This window comes from Malaclemys terrapin, chromosome 8 (genome assembly GCF_027887155.1).
Source record: "Malaclemys terrapin pileata isolate rMalTer1 chromosome 8, rMalTer1.hap1, whole genome shotgun sequence".
Classification (NCBI taxonomy): Eukaryota; Metazoa; Chordata; order Testudines; family Emydidae; genus Malaclemys; species Malaclemys terrapin.
Window position 1 is genome coordinate 50,023,134 of NC_071512.1, and position 19,765 is coordinate 50,042,898.

The 19,765-nt window shown below is 42.4% G+C and overlaps 1 protein-coding gene across 3 annotated transcripts in view; it reads left to right on the forward strand.

Moving 5' to 3' along the window:
* Positions 1-3,659: 3,659 nt before the first annotated feature.
* Positions 3,660-19,765, forward strand: part of RABGAP1L (RAB GTPase activating protein 1 like) — a 553,255-nt gene continuing 537,149 nt past the window's right edge. For 2 of the 3 annotated variants that reach the window (XM_054037867.1, XM_054037869.1), the window contains exon 1: positions 3,660-3,744. The gene's annotated coding sequence lies outside the window, so the exon portion shown is untranslated. Of the gene's footprint in view, positions 3,745-3,934; positions 4,176-19,765 lie in introns of those variants that run through there. The other variant, XM_054037868.1, reaches the window with a different exon arrangement.

Here is a 19,765-nt window from a genome sequence, read left to right on the forward strand (position 1 = left end):
GGGCAGGAAGCAGCGTGCTACTCAAAATCAGCTTGCGTGCGGTAGGTTGCTGACCCCTGCTCTATAACATGTATATTTAATTTTAATTACGATTTATTTTTTATGGTTTGTTTCACCATAAAAGGAGAATAGAAGTGAAAGAACAGAGAAAGACCCATTAGTTTCCTATCTCCAGTTACATAAATGGATACATAATTCTTGACAGGCCAATAATCGGAAGCAAATTGGTATCATCTGCTGAAATTATGCGGCAATATAATCCCCTCTCCCCCATGTTGATCCAGCAGGATCAGAGGCAGTCGAAAGTGCGACAGGGTTGGTCACAGAGACCCCCTTGGGACTGTCATCTAGCATGCTGAAACTACTTCTGAGCCCGTTTTCCCTGTCAGCTTGGGACTCCAGAAGCCTGTCTTATTGAGCCAGACAAGCAAGCCTGAGGCAACACAGACCCAGGGTCTGAACCACGTCCCCAAAGTTGCAGGCTTTAACTGAAAACCACTCCGCAGGTACTCCTGTCTTCAGCACCCAGACACCCAGTTCCCAATGGGATCCAAACCCCAAATAAATCTGTTTTACTCTGTATAAAATTTATACAGGGTAAACTCATAAATTGTCCACCCCATATAACACAGAGAGAGAGATATGCACAGCTGTTTGCTCCCCGAGGTATTAATCACTTACTCTGGGTTTAAATAATAAACAAAAGTGATTTTACTAAGAATAAAAAGTAAGGTTTAAGTGGTTTCAAGTAACGACAGACAGAACAAGGTAAGTTACTAAGTAAAAAAAATAAAAATATACAAGGCTAACTTAATACACTAAGGATCTAGTTACTAAAACTAACTTCTCACCCTAGATGTTATCTCAGGTACAATCCTTTTCAGATTATAGCCTGGGTACAGCAATCACTCATGCCCCTGTAGTTACAGTCTTTTGTTCCAGTTTCTTTCAGGCATCTCTTTGGGGTGGAGAAGCCATCTTTTGAGCCAGCTGAAGACAAAAATGGAGTCTTCCAGGTCCTTTTATATTCTCTCTCTTGTGGGCAGAAATCCCTTCGCTCTTCTGTGCAAAATCACAGCAACAAGATGGAGTTTGTAGCCACCTGGGCAAGTCACATGTCCATGAATGATTCAGCTTTTTGCAGGCCGATGCCATTGTTTACATATTAGTTTGAATGTTCCCAGGAAAGCTCAGATGTGGATTGTCATCTCTCAAAGTCCACTGTTAGTTAAGTACTAACTTGAATAGTCCCTTCACAATATGTTGGCCACACCTCCCTTATGTGTTTCATCCAGCAAACACTTTAAATACAAACATAGAGCCAATGCTCATAATTTCAGATATAAAAACGATACATGCCTACAAATAGGATGAATATATTGAGTAGATCATAACCTTTGCAAAGATATGTTACATAGCATATCTAGCATAAAGCATATTCCAGTTATGTTATATTTACACTTATTAGTATATTTCCCATTAGTGCAACATCACAGAAGGTCAAGCACAAAAGTAGAAAGGCACTAATTTACTTGGGAGAGGGGAGAATGGTATAGTCAGTAGCAATTGACCTTTTTGGAAAGAAGTGAAGATTTATTTTGTGCCGCTCCATGTCTGACATTATCCAATGTCCCTCACATGGATCCCTGTCCCTCGCAGCAAGCAGTAACAGGAAACCATATAGGATACATACATTAGTGACTGTCTCACTTGTCAGAAACGTTACAGGTGGAGCTGCACAAGCTTTGGCAGCTATGGGAACAGTGGCTGCCAGGGCCGGAGAGGAAGAAAGCGAGGTTATGAGACTTGCAACCACCTGCACCACAACTGCACAACAGCGCGTGTTCTCATTATTTCCATAACAGATGCAGCAAGAAGCAATTTAATTTGCAAGAGCTGGAAGTACTGTGATTGGCAACTACCCTGAGGGCTTGCAGGGGGAGTCTGAAAATCAGCTGATAGCAATGCTTAATTTGTAATGAGATGTGCCAGAGCTCAAATCTTTTTTTCATTCATAACTGATGCAACAAGACCAGAGATGCTAGGGCTATAAACTGCCAAGTCTAAAGGTGCCAGAGCTCAGCCCTAGCACATATTAAGCACTAGGTGACAGACAGAAAACCACACCAGACTTGTTTCAAAGAACTCTCACAGAACTTGGGAGGCAGGCCAGTCCTCGCTTACAGACAACCCCCCAACCTGAAGCAAATACTCACCAGCAACTACACACCACACCACTGAAACACCAACCCAGGAACCTATCCCTGTAGCGAACCTCGTTGCCTACTCTGTCCCCATATCTACTCTGGCAACAGCATCAGAGAACCCAACCACATCAGCCACACCATCAAGGGCTCATTCACCTGCACATCCACTAATGTTATATATGCCATCATGTGCCAGCAATGCCCCTCTGCCATGTACATTGGCCAAACCGGACAGTCCCTCCGCAAAAGAATAAATGGACACAAATCGGACATCAGGAATGGTAACATACATAAGCCAGTAAGTGAACACTTCAATCTCCCTGGTCATTCTATTACAGATTTAAAAGTCACTATCATTGAACAAAAATACTTCAGAAACAGACTTCAAAGAGAAACAGCAGAATTAAAATTCATTTGCAAATTCAACACTATTAATCTGGGCTTGAATAGGGACTGGGAGTGGCTGGCTCATTACAGAAGCAGCTTTTCCTCTCCTGGAATTGACATCTCCTCATCTATTATTGGGAGTGGACTACATCCACCCTGATTGAATTGGCCCTGTCAACACTGGTTCTCCACTTGCAAAGTAACTCCCTGCTCTCCATGTGTCAGTATATAATGCCTGCATCTGTAACTTTCACTCTACGCATCCGAAGAAGTGAGGTTTTTACTCACAAAAGCTTATGCCCAAATAAATCTGTTAGTCTTTAAGGTGCCACCAGACTCCTTGTTGTTTTTGTAGATACAGACTAACACGGCTACCCCCTGATACTTCAAAGAACCTCATGACTTGCATGCCCATCTCACCTAATGGGGTGGGTTTTTTTTTTTTCAGAGGAGGGGGGCTGACTCAGGATTTTCTGACCTCTGGGGTTGGCATTACTCCTGCCACGCTACAGAGACAGGCCACAATACGCCTGTCATCGAGCATCCACGAACGCCAATTGCCTGAAGCTAGGCACCAACATAAGTAGCCACACTAAGGCAGTCAGCCACCCCCCCAGGCCCCTGTGAGCAAGGGGCTGAGCTGGCAGAGCCGCTCCTCAGGAGACGTGCGGCTACCCCCCTTGCAAAGCTCAGTCCAGGCCAGTTATTTTAGGTGCCTAACCGCCACCCTGGAAAATCTGAGCCTGCAATGGCTCTCTCTGACGAGCAACCCGCAGCGCCCCCTTCCTACGCGCGAGCGGCCGCCCTGAACCGCCGCCGACTGACTGATTGGGCGCGCGCGGCGGTCCCCTTAGTCAGAAGGCCGTAGATCTCGCGCGCGCGTGCCCACAAGGAGGAGGCAACAATAGCCGCCAGGGGCGCGCTCAGGGCCGCTCTCGACCGCCGCTTGGCCCCCGGCTCTCGGTCCCTTGCGCGTGCCCGCTCCGCTGTCGGAATGTTGGCCGTCCTCTCGAACCTCAGCGCGGCTGCGCGACTCCCCCCCCCCGCTCCTCCCCTTCTGCTCACTCCCCCTCCCACCTCTCGGAGCGGCGGTGGTGGGGCGAAGCCGGGACGGGGCAGCCGGGCTGGAGCACGCAGAGTTCTGCGGCTGGTGAGTGAGGGGAAGGGGAACAACGTCTCGAGGTCCCTCTCCCGGGCTGTGGCTGGGCTGCCCCCTGTGTGCGGACGGGAGGGGGCGGTAACTCGCCGCTGTTCCCTTTTGGGTCCGCCGGTGCCAGTAAAGGGGGTGGAGGAAAGGGGAGGTAGCTGCTTTCTTTCGGGTCCGCAGGCCTTGAGTCTCGACCTGCTCTGGGTGGGCGTCTGGAGCCTGTGACAGGTCCCCGTGACCTCGGGTGGTTTATCCTGCCAGGGGGCGGCACCAGCTGTGACCTGCTGACATTTCTGCTGCCTCGGTGTTTAGCCCCCACCCCCCGCTCTGGGAGCCGCCGGCTGCGCCTCCCCCACCCTCAAGGGAGGAGGAGGAGATGTGAGGTGTGTTTGTTTTGGTGCGGGTGTTGCTGTGTCGTCCTGCTCCGTGTCCAGGTATTTTGTGTCTGTGTGTGTGCGCTTCCCTGCACTCCAGTGGTCCTTGGGTTAGTGCAGCGTTGGAGAGGGGGTGTTGTGAAGCTGGGGTGTAATGGTAAAGTTGCTCGACTCTTGAGTGGGGGGAGGGATAGGTAGAAGGGTTCCTCTCCTCCCCTCGTAGGAAAAATGAAGATACTTCCCAAGCCTAAAGCTAGCAAAGCAGCTGTCTGCATCTGTCTGTGTTTCTGAGGAGCACAAACACTTAATTGACACACAGCAAAACCCTTCATTCCCACATGGAGACACTTTAAAAACTCCTTAAAACTTAATCCCAAATGAGGGAGTCCTTTTCTGAAGGAGTGAGACTTGGCAGGTCTGCTCTACTGTATGTTTTTAAAGTGTGGCAATTACTTTAATCTTACTGTCAAGGGTTCAAGGATGGTCTTTTTGTATTTGATTTTCTTGTATGTTAATTACATATATCATATATCACTTTTCTTAGCAAGGGATTCTGTATGTGTTTCTGTTTTGAGCTATAGAAAAGATATAAAGTACCAGCTGCTTAAAAATAAAAGCAACAACCAGAAAAAAACCTTCTGTTTAAAAGAAGTCTGTGTAGAAACATTTCTCATGTTTTCATTATCAAGCTTTAGCCAACCTCATGATGATATTGATGACATAATGCCAAATCCCACTTTGGTGAAGAGCAGCCTACCCTACCTCCTTCACAAACTACCTACCTGTTAGGATTGAAAGCTACAAATTCTGTTCTCCACAAACCCATGTTACCCCACTGAAGTGTTCACTTGTCTTAAGCAAACTCCCAAGTTCTGCATGTCAATGCGCTTGGATCATTTTGTTTAGAGAGCTGAATTCAACTTTAAATTTTGGTTCATGTGCTAAGGTGTACATTTAGGGCCACATACTACCCATGTCTGCACTGAAACTTCCAATGATGTCAATGAGAGGCTTGCATAAAGATCAACGATATAGTGTGCTTTTTATTTTGTTACCAAACTTTTACTTACCATCACTATTAGTTCCTTATTTTGGCTTTCAGCATCACTGAGTGGGAAAATGTACTTACATTTACGGTCACCTGTAGTTCTGCCCCTTGTTCCTCTCCTTCCCTATACTATTGCTGCAACTTTCCTGTCTTTATGCATCTGTCTTTCTTCCCTCTGCATTTCGTTCCCTGCAGCAATTTCCATTTCCTTTCTTTGTGCTTCACTCTCACCCTTCCCACCATTGCATCTCCTAAATTAATAATGTTGACATATAAAGTGTTATCACTAGGCTTTACATTGTTAAGATGCTAATGAGATTAATAGGCCATGGGAATTCTCAGTCATTGTTTCAGCCTGTCTGCAGATTCAGGAAGAGAAGAGTACATCGGCTACTCTACTTAGTTAATGATTGAAAGGTTATCTTTGCAACTGGTAGGGCAAGAACCTTTGTTTTTACTGAAAACCCAGGTTTTGCAGAATTTTAATATTTTATGTGGGCCACATAAATACACAAAGTGGAACAGATCAGCCCTTGATCTGGTTGTTTGATGTTTGTTATGACATGTTAGACAACTTAAACATAACATCCTTATGTAATTGACATTTGGAACATGTTAATTCTGTTGACTATCCAAACAGCATTAGTTTCCTTTCCTTTCTGGTAGTGGTATAATTCAACCTGTGCTTCATTGGCATTTGTTTAGTAACACATCACTTGTGAATCTGTGTCTTTCACTTTTTTTATTCCCTTTTTTGCTTGTTTAGGTCTTTATTCTTGAAATATATAGAATCATAGAATATCAGGGTTGGAAGGAACCTTAGGAGGAGGTCATCTAGTCCAACCCACTGCTCAAAGCAGGACCAATCCCCAACTAAATCATCCCAGCCAGGGCTTTGTCAAGCCTGACCTTAAAAACCTCTAAGGAAGGAGATTCCACCATCTCCCTAGGTAAACCATTCCAGTGCTTCACCACCCTTCTACTGGAAAAAGTTTTTCCTAATATCCAACCTAAACCTCACCCATTGCAACTTGAGACCATTACTCCTTGTTCTGTCATCTGGTACCACCGAGAACAGTCTAGATCCATCCTCTTTGGAACCTCCTTTCAGGTAGTTGAAAGCAGCTATCAAATCCCCCCTCATTCTTCTCTTCTGCAGACTAAACAATCTCAGTTCCCTCAGCCTCTCCTCAAGTCACGTGCTCCAGCCCCCTAATAATTTTTATTGCCCTCCGCTGGATCTTTCCAATTTTTCCACCTCCTTCTTTTGAAAATCTAAAGTAATCTAGCAAAATAGCAGCCCCTAGGGCATATACACTTTTTAATGTTACACATTTGAGCCCAAGAATACAAAAAGGTCTCTTTCCCAAATGCTTGTAAGCGGTGAGGATCCCAGAGCCCAGGCTCCGGCCTGAGCCCAAACTTCTACACAGCAATTTTCAGCCTTTGAGCCCAAGCCCCTCGAACCCAAGTCAGCTGACCCAAGCCAGCTATGCCCATGCTGTGGGTCTTTTATTCCAGTGTAGATATACTGAAAAAGGTGTCTCCCAAATGCCACTCTTCCTTCTTGGTGGTGACCTGTGTGCTTTCCTTCATCTCCTAAGATGTTTAGTATTAGCTAACTTTTTTTAATTTAAAAAGTATTTTTAGATACTTTCCTGCTGTTGCAGGTACTGTAGTTTTGGGTTCTTCTATTCTCAGCTTTGTTTCCACAAATATGGACATCATTTTGAATTCATTCCCATTGTGTTGCCCCTCTTTGCAGCTGTTAGGCCTGTCGGTATCCATGGGGCTCATGGCTGATACTGGTAAGAAAACTAGCTTTTGACTTAGTGGTAATTTTGGCATTGCAAGATGCAGGGATGACTCTATTCAGTGTCTACAAGGTATTGTGAAGAGCATGGTCACAACCAGTGCTCTCTCTTTTTTTTTTTTCTTCACTCTAAGAAAAGGATCCAGAGGGCCTTCGCAAACTCCTGTTGTAATAGAGGCTCTTGTAACAAAGTTGACTAGAGTAGTGTACTCAGTAGTGTCGATGAGCCACTCAGACTAGACACAAATCACAAGTAAATTAATTGTATGCTGTGTTGTTGTAGCCGTGACGGTCCCAAGATATTGGAGAGACAAGGTGGATGAGGTAATAGCTTTTATTGGCCCAACTCTCACTAGCAGAAAATGGTCCAGTAAAAGATATTATGTCATCTAGTTTGTCTCTCTAGGGAACTACTTGTAATCTAGAAATAAGAAATACATAATTTACAATTTAAAAATGTAAAAAATTAAGAATCTGAATAAATGTAAGTTAAGCTATATAATTGCTTAAATAAATGTGTACAGATACATTATATCTTCCTGGTTATCAAAAAGAAGTTCCAAATTTAGTCTGAAAGCTATATTTTAGTTGCAAATCACCGTGTTTTAATGATTACCAACCAGTGAGAATCAACTTTCTTTAGGAAAATAACTAAAAAGTATTAAATGCAAGACATAATTTAAATTATTTTAATGAAAGTTTCCTGCTTTCTTCTCCAAATTATTTTTAAAATTAGTGACTTAAATAGCTTTGATTTAAATCAATCTATCCTGCCTCCTTTATATGTCCTAAAGTAGGGGTGAACAAACTACAGCTCGCGGGCTGAATCTGGCCCACCAGCCATTTTAAACTGGCCCTCGAGTTCCCACAGGGGAGCGGGGTCTGAGGCTTGCCCCGTTCTGGGGCTCCAGCCGCGGAGCAGGGTCACGGGGTGCTCCATGTGGCTCCTGGAAGCCGCGGCATGGGCCCCCTACGGCTCGTATGCATGCCAGTGGCCCCCTCCAGTGCTCCAATGGGAGCTGTAGGGGTGGTGCCTGCAGATGGGGCAGCGTGCAGAGCCGCCTTGCCATGCCTCCGCATAGGAGCTGGAGAAAGGACATGCTGCTGCTTCCAGGAGCCGCTTGAGGTAAGCGCTGCCCGGAGCCTGCACCCCTGAGCCTCCCCCTGTGCCCCAACCCCCAGCCCTAATCCCCCTCCCACCCTCCGAACCCCTCGATCCCAGCACGGAGCACCCTCCTGCACCCCAAACTCCTCATCCCCAGCCCTGCCCTAGCGTCCGCACCCAACTCGCACCCTGGAGATCCCTCCCGCCCCCGAACTCCTAATTTCTGGCTTCACCCTGGAGCACCCCCCCCCCAACAAGAGCCCTCACTCCCTCCTGCACCCCAACCCCAGTGTTTTCCCCAGGAATTGAAATTGGTCTGTGTGTGTGTGTTTGAATTTTCGGGGTGTGTGTGTCAGAGCCAATGAGGGGTGAGACCGTGAGGGTGAAGGTGGGCTGTATGGGACCATAGTAAAAACTGAAAAATGTTTCATGACCATTTTATTAGATTTAACTCAAGTTTTAAAATCATCACACAAATTAAAGTTGGCTACTCAAGCCTTCTATGAAGCACTACATCTACATCCTTCTTGGTTTCTTGTTATAATTTTGCACAACTCTTTTAACAAACTTCTTGAATGCAATGCGTTCATCTTTGGTGGCTTCTCGTATGTCCGGTACTTCCATTCCTTCAATTGATATGCACATTAATTAGTTCGTTCACATGATCAGGCAGAAGGCGATTTCTTTCAGAACACAAAATTCTATTCAATGAGGAAAAAGAACGCTCAACTGTAGCTGTTGTAACCGGGAGTAACAAGAGATGAATTCCTACGTCTTTCATCCCAGGAAACACAGCACAAAGATCGGGTCGAGCCACTAGTGATGATAAAAAAGAAGTTGAAGTGAAATCTTCTTTCATTCATCATAAGATATTCCACTCTGTGTTCAAATTCTCTATTCTCTTCTGAGCACATGACAGCCCCATTGCTGGTAGTGCCGCACTCCGCTCAAACTCCGTTGGTGTTTTATAGGACAGGGATCTGTAAAAGCTACGTAGAGGTTGAGTAGAATCTAGAAGTCGCTGTTGTAGATTTTTAAGAATCAAGTCTGTGTACTTTTTCAGTTGTCTTAACAAACACTTCTTTTCCTTTTCACTTAAGGATTCAATATAAATGCCTTCATTAGTAAACTTCTGGACTGAAGTCTTTGCTTCTTCCAGTACTTTTTTCAATGGATAGCTCTCTGATCCAAATGTAGCTTGTATTGCTGGACAAAGATCTACTACTGTTTGTAGCAGATGCCTGGATGCATTGTTTAATGACCCAAGTGGTCTCTCTTGTAAGTCTACTGTTGAAAACGGCAATAGTCTACTTTTGCTACTACGTTCAGAGAAATCTACCAGCCTCACTACTTAGATCCATCCCATCTTGGTAGATACTTTCCAAAGCCAGTAATAATGGCTGGAGTAATTTTAAGACAACAGCCAAAGATCGCTCAAGAGAAAGCCAGCGGGTTTTCCCAGATTGGACTGATTTGAACTTCAGTCCCACGAAAGCTTATGCTCAAATAAATTTGTTAGTCTCTAAGGTGCCACAAGTACTCCTGTTCTTTTTTCAGTTCCAGTGTATCTTCTATATTTTCCAAGACATTCAATCTTTTTGGACACTTGCTGAAAAAAGAATATAATGAAGACATTAAATTTATAGCTTTTTAAATGTCTTTTGAAGAGTCTGCCATTCGTACTAGCGCTAGTTGGAGTAGATGGCCTCTGCAGTGTGTGCATAGGAGAGATTAGGGTTACACTTTTCTCTGAGCAAAGTCTGTGCTCCACCATGTCTTCCAGAGAAGTTTGCAGCTCCATCAAATGCACAAGCAGCCATCTGTTTGGGGTCCAATTGACAAGCATTTAACTCTAAGATGTGGGTTGTCACAGATGCAGCTGTTGTGTCTTCTGTAACTTGAACATCTAGAAAAGCATGGACTGGCTTACCACTGACATCAAGATAATGTACACAATGACTTAATACTTGATGCCCATTTGCATTTGTGCATTCATTAGCCATGTATGCAAATTTTTTGAGAGAGTCCTTCACTTTTTCAACTGTTGTCTTTCACTGTTGCACTGCATGCCTCTAGTCAGTCAGTTGAGTTTTTTGCAGAAAGATAGTGAGCATAGTAAAGGTACAGAGATGGGCAACTAAAATGATGAGGGGTATGAAACAGGAGGAGAGATTAAAATGACTGGGACGTTTCAGCTTAGAAAAGAGACGACTAAGGGGGGATATGATAGAGGTCTATAAAATCTTGACTGGTGTGAAGAAAGTGAATAAGGAAATGTTATTTAATCCTTCACATAACACAAGAACTAGCAGTCACCCAATGAAATTAATAGGCAGTAGATTTAAAAAAAAAAAAAAAAAAAAAAAAAACAGAAGGAAGTACTTCTTCACACAACATAAAATCAACCCGTGTAACTCTTTGTCAGGGGATGCTATGAAGACCAAAACTATAACAGGATTAAAAAAAGAACTAGATAAATTCCTGGAGAATAGGTCCATCAGTGGCTATTAGCCAGGATGGGGAGGGATGCAACACCATGCTCTGAGTGTTCCTAGCCTGTTTGCCAGAAACTGGGAATGGGCAACAGATGATTATCTGTTCTGTTCATTCCCTCTGAAGCATCTGGCCTTGACCACTGTTGGAAGACAGGATACTGGGCCATTTGGACCATTGGTCTGACCCAATATGGCCATTCTTATGTAAAAATTATAATAAAAATGTTTAGTACAGAAACTCCCCAACATCATGACCTCTCAAGATAGCAACAATGTGAGATAACAACCTTGGCAAATAATGCATTTAAAAAATCTTGGCCTACTAGGAAACATATTTAAAAAAGTTTCGATTGCCAGTCACAAATCTAGCATTCTGGAGCAAAGTCACTAAAATATAGTCCAACAAACAAATGTTTATTTAACGTGCTCCTCACTTTTCCCTCTACCACACCCCACTCACTGGTGGTGTCCTTGGTCAGCAGAGACTCGGAGTTCAGAGGTGCTTTCATGTGAGTTCACCTCACAAGTGGGGGGCAAGAAGGCATCTTGCTCATTCCTCCAGCGCTCATCGTTCGCTCTAGCCACTGTTGTTTGTTGTGCCAACGTTCACTTCATCGCTCTGTTGCCAACGGCCCTGCGCCATCACCTTCTGCTGCCACCTGGCACTGTGACCTCTGCGAGTTGGTCTCTTGAGGTTCCACCCAGCTCTCAGTGATTTCAGCTGAGCTCTCAGTTGGGGAACCTCACTGCTAGTGCAGGCTGGGCTATCTTTTCCACAGAAACTCTGTCCCACAGCGGGTCTAAGCACTTAAACCTGATTATCAGTGATTTCAGCTGTACTGGTCATTTAACAAAACAAAAGACTATCTATGGAGCCTAATCAGCTCTGTCTTTAAACAGTGGAGAGGGGCAGGTCAAATAGTACTTGTGACTCAGGCAGACCATCAAGCAAAACACCTGTCCCTATCCTCTCTCAATGTCCTCTATCATCACAGGCTAAGTACAGTTCTACTGCCCTTTATTCATACAATAAGAATAACAACATTTCATTACCCCCGCATTCAAGTGATTTGTAACCCAACCCCAGCCAAAATCTATCACTTCCGCAACACAGCGCTGTTTGCTGGATACCTAGGTAGATTGAGTATGAATGGAAATACAATCTGGTCCTGAAGGCTTTTCCCCCCCCCCAACCCCCAGCTCATCACTAGCTGTCAGGGAGAGCTCATTTAGACTTTGCTTACAAATCATAATTTGAAATTATTAGGTTGGCCAATATCGCTGAAATGAATTCACTGACATTGTCATAAAAACAACAGCTGTATAACAAAGCTAGTCTGTTCATACTTTTCAAATCTATTTTACTTTTTCAGATACACGTATTTTATCATATATTGTATATGTTTTTAAAGTGTGTATTAATGTTTCAATTTCAATTCAGATTTCCAAACAATCACTAAATTGGCAACATTGCATGTAACTAGTTCACAAAATTGAGGTGGAGTTTTTTGGGGGAAATTCAGTGTGTGTTCACCACCAATAGAGGGGGTCTAGGGAAATCCCTGCCCGCCATACAATTTCTGTACCCAGATGTGGCCCTCGGGCCAAAAAGTTTGCCAACCCCGTCCTAAAGCAAAACAGGTCACAAACTTATTGTTTTTCCTTTGCAGATCACCTTAGAAGAGCTCTGCCACAAATTAGGATATCAAGGGGATATACTCTTTTAGAGCAAATGGGTTGGGAAAAATGTGAGATGGGTCATTCAAGTCCAGACCCTATAATGTTTTTAGGCACATGGTGTCCAGAAATAAGAGAGACATACCCCCTTGGAATAGTGTAGCTGTTCCCCAGTGAAATAGATGTTCCTATGGGTTCACAAACAAGGAGGCTGCTTAAGTGTGGACAGACCCATTGGTAGGTATAAGTATGTCTAAATTAAGCAGATATGACTCAGACCTAGAATGAGTTACGCAATAAAATATATGCTTTAGTTAAATCAGAGTAATGGACTTGATTAAAAAATTACTGGGTGAAATTATATGGCCGATATTATGCACAAGATCAAACTTGATGATCATAATGGTCCCTTGAGGCCTTAAAATCTATGAATCTATAAAATGTGGAAAATTAAAAGGGAGCTCTTCTTTTTTTTTTTTTTTTTTTTTTTTTTAAATATACTATCAATCAGGTTTTCTCTAACCTCTGTTAAAACATATTTGGAATTAATGATGTAAGGAAGAAACAGTGAAACACCAGTTTTGGATGATAAGGCAATAATTTGTGTCTAAAATGAGTGACATAGCTTGTACTGAGATACAGATGAAACCACCAATAGGAAATATGCATCATAGAGTAACTATTTTTGTAACAACTAAAAGGAACAATTTCAGGTAGAAACTTTATTATACCTATGTTTTCTGTGCACACTCTCCTGTCTTTGGTATGCTATAAGTATAATCAAGGCCTCAAGTACTCTGCAGCAAGCTGGTCTTAAATTAATTAAATGTGAAACTGAGTAATACAATCAGTACAGTAAGTCCTTTATCTCGCTATTAAATTTGTTTCCACTACATTTTCAGCATGCCAGAAGTTTTTTTTATGATTCACTCTGCATTGTAGAATTCACTAAGGATGAAACCTAAAGATTTTGGCAGTTGAGTTGTATGGTATCGGGGGAGGTATGGGAGACATTTTGGGATTGTGGGATGAGCCTCTATTCAGCATTTAAGTTATCATCTTTACATTTCCAGCTTCTTAACCCATTGAGATAAATGGCGTAGTTCTCAGAGGTGTGAACTATTGTTTCAAGCTGCTTGCATACACAGAAAAACAGCATTGTATTGGCTTAAATTTTGCTTGCACACTCAGGGTTATCTTGGCCTGGTTTACACACCCTGTAAATCCCCCCCCCCCCAGTATTATTTAGGTTAGTAGTGAGATTCTTTGACTGAAAAAAATTGCACCAGTACAATGACACTGGTATGTATGCAGTTATACTGGGTGGTGAAGATGCTTTCTACTGGTATAGTTTATTCCCCTTCTCTTGTAAAGGCACCTTCATGCAGTTGTAACTGTGTATACACTAGAGAATTTGAACTGATTTTAAAGCAATGCAATTTTTTGTGTGTTGACAAGTCTTTTACATCCATAATCTGGTCTTTTGTGTACTATTTAGCCTATTATGGAATACTTAAAATATTATTTTGTAGTCGTTTGGTTTTCAAGTAAAAAATTGCATTATTTATGCTCAAATATATTTTATTTTATAAAACAAAGCAAAAATACAAATTTAAAATAACTTGAATTAACAATTTCTAACTGGAAAGCGCGTATAAAGTAGTAAAAAAAATCAAGTGCAAGAGTCAAAATTAAAAACAGTGTTCTACTTAAAAAAAAAAAAAGTTTTTATATATACACAAACACCAAACAAATTAGATTTTTACTAGGAAAATCTATTTTTATAAACAGAAATACGAATTTGGATTTAATGGGATTGGTGTTTCTGCGTTTTTCTATCACCGATTCGCTTAATATTAGGAATAATGCTGGAAAGTTGAATCCTCATGTCAGGTGCAGCATCATATTTGGTTTTTGTTGCAGTATAATACGAAAATCCTGTCTCTCACAAATAAGTTGTAGCAAAAGGAAGGAGCACTTGGACTACACGTTTAGTCACATTAGGGTATTCTTCTATTAGGCTGCTCCAAAAATTATTCAGCGGAAGATCCTTAAACTTTTATTTCAAATCAGAGTCAGAAATTAAGTCAATTAGGCTTTCATAATTGTGCGCAGTAAAGCTGACTGATTTGGCTGTAATTACAAACGGATTTTGAACCCAAGCATTATCATCAGTAGTTGTAGGAAAATAGTCTAATAAAGAGACCTGCAAGTCACCTAAGTGCTGTAAAATGGTGCTGGAAACTTCTTCATGGACTGTAGAATTTATTTCAGTCAGAAATTCATGTACTGTAGGGAAGTAGTCAGTTATTCTGTTCTACAGAAGATGCCCAGAATTCCAGTTTCTTTTTTAACGACAAATTTTTATCCATTGTAGTAAAAATAGTCACATTCTTTCCTTGCAGCGACAGATTAATTTCATTTGATTTTGCAAAAATATCTGCAAGATACGGAAGTCTCATTAGCCATAAGGAATTTGTCAGACAGTCATTAATTTTCATCCTGAATTAGCTGAAGTAAAGAATACCAGTAGTTCACTACGAAGCTCAAAAAGCCTCACAAGCACTTTTCCTCTGGATAGCCACCTCACTTCCGTATGTAAAAGAAGCGCTTTGTGCTGACTACCCATTTCCTCACACAAAATTTTAAATAACCTGGATTGAAGTGGTTGAGATTTGACAAAATTGATAATTTGTACTGCTTCATCGAGCACAATTTTCAGATATACTGGTATTTTTTTTAACTGCAAGTGCTGGTCTGTGTAGAGCACAATGGCTCTTAGTGCTTTCTGGTGCCACACTTATGATTCGCGTTACAGCTCCCTTCATCTTCCCAATCATTGCCCGAGCACCATCAGTACATAAATCAATACATTTTCCCCAACTAATTTCATGCTTTGTGATAAAATTGTTGATGAATATTTCTTCTCCAGTCATGTTGTTTTGCAGAGATTCACATAAGAGCAGGTCCTCTTCAATAATATTATTAAATCTGTATCGGACAAATATTAGTAGCACAGCAAGTCCTGAAACATCAGTGGACTCATCTAGCTGCAATGAATACTTACGGCAAATTTTCAGTCGGCGAACTAGCTCTTTTTCTATGTCATCGGCAAGATCTTTAATACGGCATGCAACAGTAGTATTTGACAACTGTACAGCATCAATTTTTTTACCAGACTGCTCGCTCAACATGCACGTTACAATATCTTTCGCGCAAGGCTTGATAAGCGTTTCTCCAATAGTGGGAGCTTCTCCGGCAAGCGCTATACGGTAACTTACTTGATAAGATGCCTCTGTTGCACTTTTGTTGTCTGTTTTAGCAATTTTAATCATCGAAAGTTTACAATTTCCAAGTGAGTCACGCTTCCTCTTGAAAAAACGTATATCTTTGTCTTTGTATTCAGCATGCTTGGTTTCCAAATGTCTACGAAGTTTAGCAGGAGCCAATGAACTTGTTTGCTAGTATTTTGTTGCACACGACGCGCTGCGCATCAGGAACATCTTTATTTCCAACACATGTAAAACCGAAAGACATAACTTTCATCATACTTTCGTTTCGGTCTTTTAACACCTGCTTTTTGTTTTTTGATATACTTCGGTGGAAATTCTTTCACCTTGGATAACTCAGTAGTACTAACAGATTTTTCGGCAACAAAAGACTGCGATTGTTCATCCTCACTTTGAAGTATCACAATATTTTGCTCGTTTATTTGGCCACAGTTGGAGTACCAGAACAACTTGCTTTTCGTTTCAAAGTTCCTTCTTTTAGCCACAAATCCATAGTGATTAGGTTTAGTAACAATATTTAGAAATACTGATTTTTGTCAAATTTTGTTTGTCACAAATATGTATATTGTTTCGAGCGAAGCTAGTTTAGTTGTGCTTATCGCACACACGATAAAGACCCACAGGTTTGAACGTGTTGAGTGAATGTTATATTCAGCATGGCGTAAAGAGAATGGTGTGTGCATACCACTGCAGTTCGCGCAGCCTCGAGTGGAAGGGGTACGATGTCACTAACTGAAACGTGCCCAAAAGGGGTAGACATCAACATGCTTGCGTGCCACGTTCTCTTTATCCCATGATATTCAATACGAGATCTGTCAATAACCAGAAAGAGTTTTATGTTAAATTATAGTCATTCAAAAATAGTTGTAAACTACGCTTCAAATATGCCAAATTTAAAATAAAAAAAAATGTAAAGACCCTTTTTTAAAATTGATTCTTTCATAGAACATCTATTCCACGGAACACAGTTTGGGAAACACTGCTATACAGATTTCATGGGGGGACCAGCGTTTCTTAAAATGGGAGTCCTGACCCAAAAGAGTTTTGTGTCTGTGGGGTGGTGGTGGTCAGGTTTTTGTAGGGGGGTTGTTGTATTGCCATCCTTACTTCTGTGCTGCCTTCAGAGCTGGGTCGCCGGAGAGTGGCAGCTGCTGGCCATGTGCCCAGCTCTGAAAGCAGTACCCTGCCAGCAGCAGTGCAGAAGCAAGGGTAACAATACCATACCATGCCACCCATACTTCTACGCTGCTGCCTTCAGAGTTGGGTCAGGACCACTACAGTTACAACACTGTAAAATTTCAGATTTAAATATCTGAAGTCAATACATTTATGATTTTTAAAATCCTATGACCGTGAAATTGACCAAAATGGACCATGGGCTCTTCTTATGGGGAAAACATCCTCTGTTCATGCACAGAACAGGTAAAGGACAGGCAGTGATAGTACCTTGTAGTTCAGGGGTGGCCAGCCTGTGGCTCCGGAGCCACATGCAGCTCTTCAGAAGTTAATATGCAGCTCCTTGTATAGGCACTGACTCCGGGGCTGGAGCTACAGGTGCCAACTTTCCAATGTGCCGGGGGGTGCTCACCGCTTAACCCCTGGCTCTGCCACAGGCTCCGCCCCCAATCCACCTCTTCCTGTCCCCTCCCCTGAGACTGCCATGCCCTCGTTCCTCCCCCTCCCCGAGCCTCCTGCATGCCACAAAACAGCTGATCAGGAGGTGCTCCTAAACCCAGGGTTGTGAGTTCAATCCTTGATGGGGCCATCTAGGGATCTGGGGCAAAATCAGTACTTGGTCCTGCTAGTGAAGGCAGGGGGCTGGACTCGATGACCTTTCAAGGTCCCTTCCAGTTCTAGGAGATAAGATATCTCCATTAATTTATTTAATTTATGTTCAAGCAATTAAATAGCTCAACATACTTTTTTTTTTTCCAGATTCTTGCATAACATTTTTTATTACGTCAAGAAATGATGAATGGTGCATTTCTTATTTACTAGATTTTTGTTTTTGTTTTGCACGTAGTTTGTGTCGAGCTGTATTTGAATGGACATTGGAATTAAATTAAAAGTGCACAAAAACAGGCTTTAAATTTTTTTTTATTAAATAAAATCTTATGTGCCGGATACATAAGAAAAATTTATCAAAACTGCTTTTGCATTTAAAAGCCACTGATGCATTAAACAAAGGAATTGTCTGTAGTTAGTGAATTTAACTGGTTGTTTCTGGTCACCATGTTCTTTAAGTCTTTAGAACTAGTATATCTCATTCTCACACCTAGTTTTTATTAAAAAAGAGGAAAACAAGCTTTCCTGCTTTTTCAGCTCCCCATCGATCTCTTAACTTTGAATGAACTAATCATTGAACAGCACTTCAACAAACAGTGATTCCAAGTGATTAGCCAATGACTGCCACCAGTTCAGTGGGTTGACTTTCTTTAAAGCTCTAGCAGCAAACAAGTAGTGGTTGGATAGTTTTTAATTTATTTTTTAGTTCAAACAATTGTAATAGATTACAGTAAATGTTAGACTTCACACAGTTGTTATAACTTCAAATTAAATTTTAAGTAACTTCATTTTTTGAAAAATTTATTTAATTAAAAAAAACAGATTTATATCTGCTCTGATCTCCACCTGTTTTAGCTGAAAACTTAAATCCACGCACAATAAGGGTAAAAAAGCAAAAAGAGAATGCAGATTGCAAGAGACCATCATCTGAAGCAGCACTTGATCGTGCAGACTATGAGGCTTGCGTCGTCACCGGGACCCTCCACAACCTCCGGTTCTAATCACCTTGAGCCACCTTCCATCTCTGAGGAAGTGGTGAACAGACCCCTGGACTCTGTTTCTCCCTCAAAAAGAGAAAGGAGGACCCACAAGACGGATCGGGGCACTTGAAAGAAAGGAAGGATTCATCATCTTCCTTCTCAAAGGCAGCCTTGAGATATCTGCAAGACCACGGTACCCAAGGTAGAGCTGGCCATTTGGTCTGCATCTTCCTTGTACAAGGGCAGGAGATTTCCAGTACTATACCATTTACTCCAATCCAGTACCTCTGGAAACAGTTGCGGCACAGCTGCTTTTGGTACCTTCAGCCTTGCAGGCCTATGTGGCAGCATTGAACTTGTTCTGTTTGTCTATGCTGGCATTGCCTACTTCAGGAATCATCAGGATTATCAATACCAATTGCTATTCCAGGCCCTTCCGCTTCTTCAGCATTGAGGCTAAGGTTGATGCCGTTGACATCCTTGGTACTGAAGTTGGAACAGACACCATCATCAGGGCAGGAGGCTGTATGTTTGGTAGAGGTGCACTATAGCACCGTGTATATTCTTCACCTTGTCACTGGGGATCTCGATACCTAGACTCCCCTTTGAGCCCACACCAACTCCATTGTGGTCCTCTGCACCAATAAGAGGTGATTTCCTGAACTTTTCCGTACCAACAATGCTCCCATCCCTGGGCTGTCTTTGCCATTTTATTCTTGGTTTGTGGACAAGTCAAAATATCTTGTAGTCCCGTCTGGCTGGGCTCCACCCAAGCCCACAGATTATATAGAGGACTTCTCAGATTATGCTATAAAGTCTTCCAGTTCTTCTCCACCATGGTGGAAGAAATCTTGCAACTCCCCTAAGCATCCTGCAGAGAGTGTCTCCACTCCTATAGCAAGGACAGACCATCTTGGTCCCTGATGTACTGTTCTTCTAAACCTTGCCCTTTCTTGCAGTGCCCCTCCTGGGAACTGTGGAGTGCCTCCTGCTCACATAGAGTTAGGACTCCATTCCCATCTGCAAGCAGATCTCCCTACCCTCAAAGGGACCAGCCAATAGAAAAGCCCCTATCAAGGATGCAGGAGGATATCCATCCTCTCAAGCCACAATTCCTGGAGGAACATTTGTCAGAGCAACAACCTCTCATCTCCCCTCCAGAAGACTTTAAATCTTACCAGGACCTGCTTTGAAGGGTGGCTTCAGCTCTGAGTATAGAGGCTGAACTAGTCCAGGAAAATACTCAATTACTCTAGGGAGGGTTGTCCTTCAGATTAATGACTCCTTATTACAACTTGCGAAGGCTTTATGATTAACCCCTGCTTTGCATCCCCCAAAGGCTAAATGTGTGGATAAGCATTATGATATACCTGCTCAGGGGTTTGAATGTGTTTTATTCACATCCAATGCCTAACTCTTCAGTCATCACAGCTGCCAATGAGAGGTCTCTGCAGGGG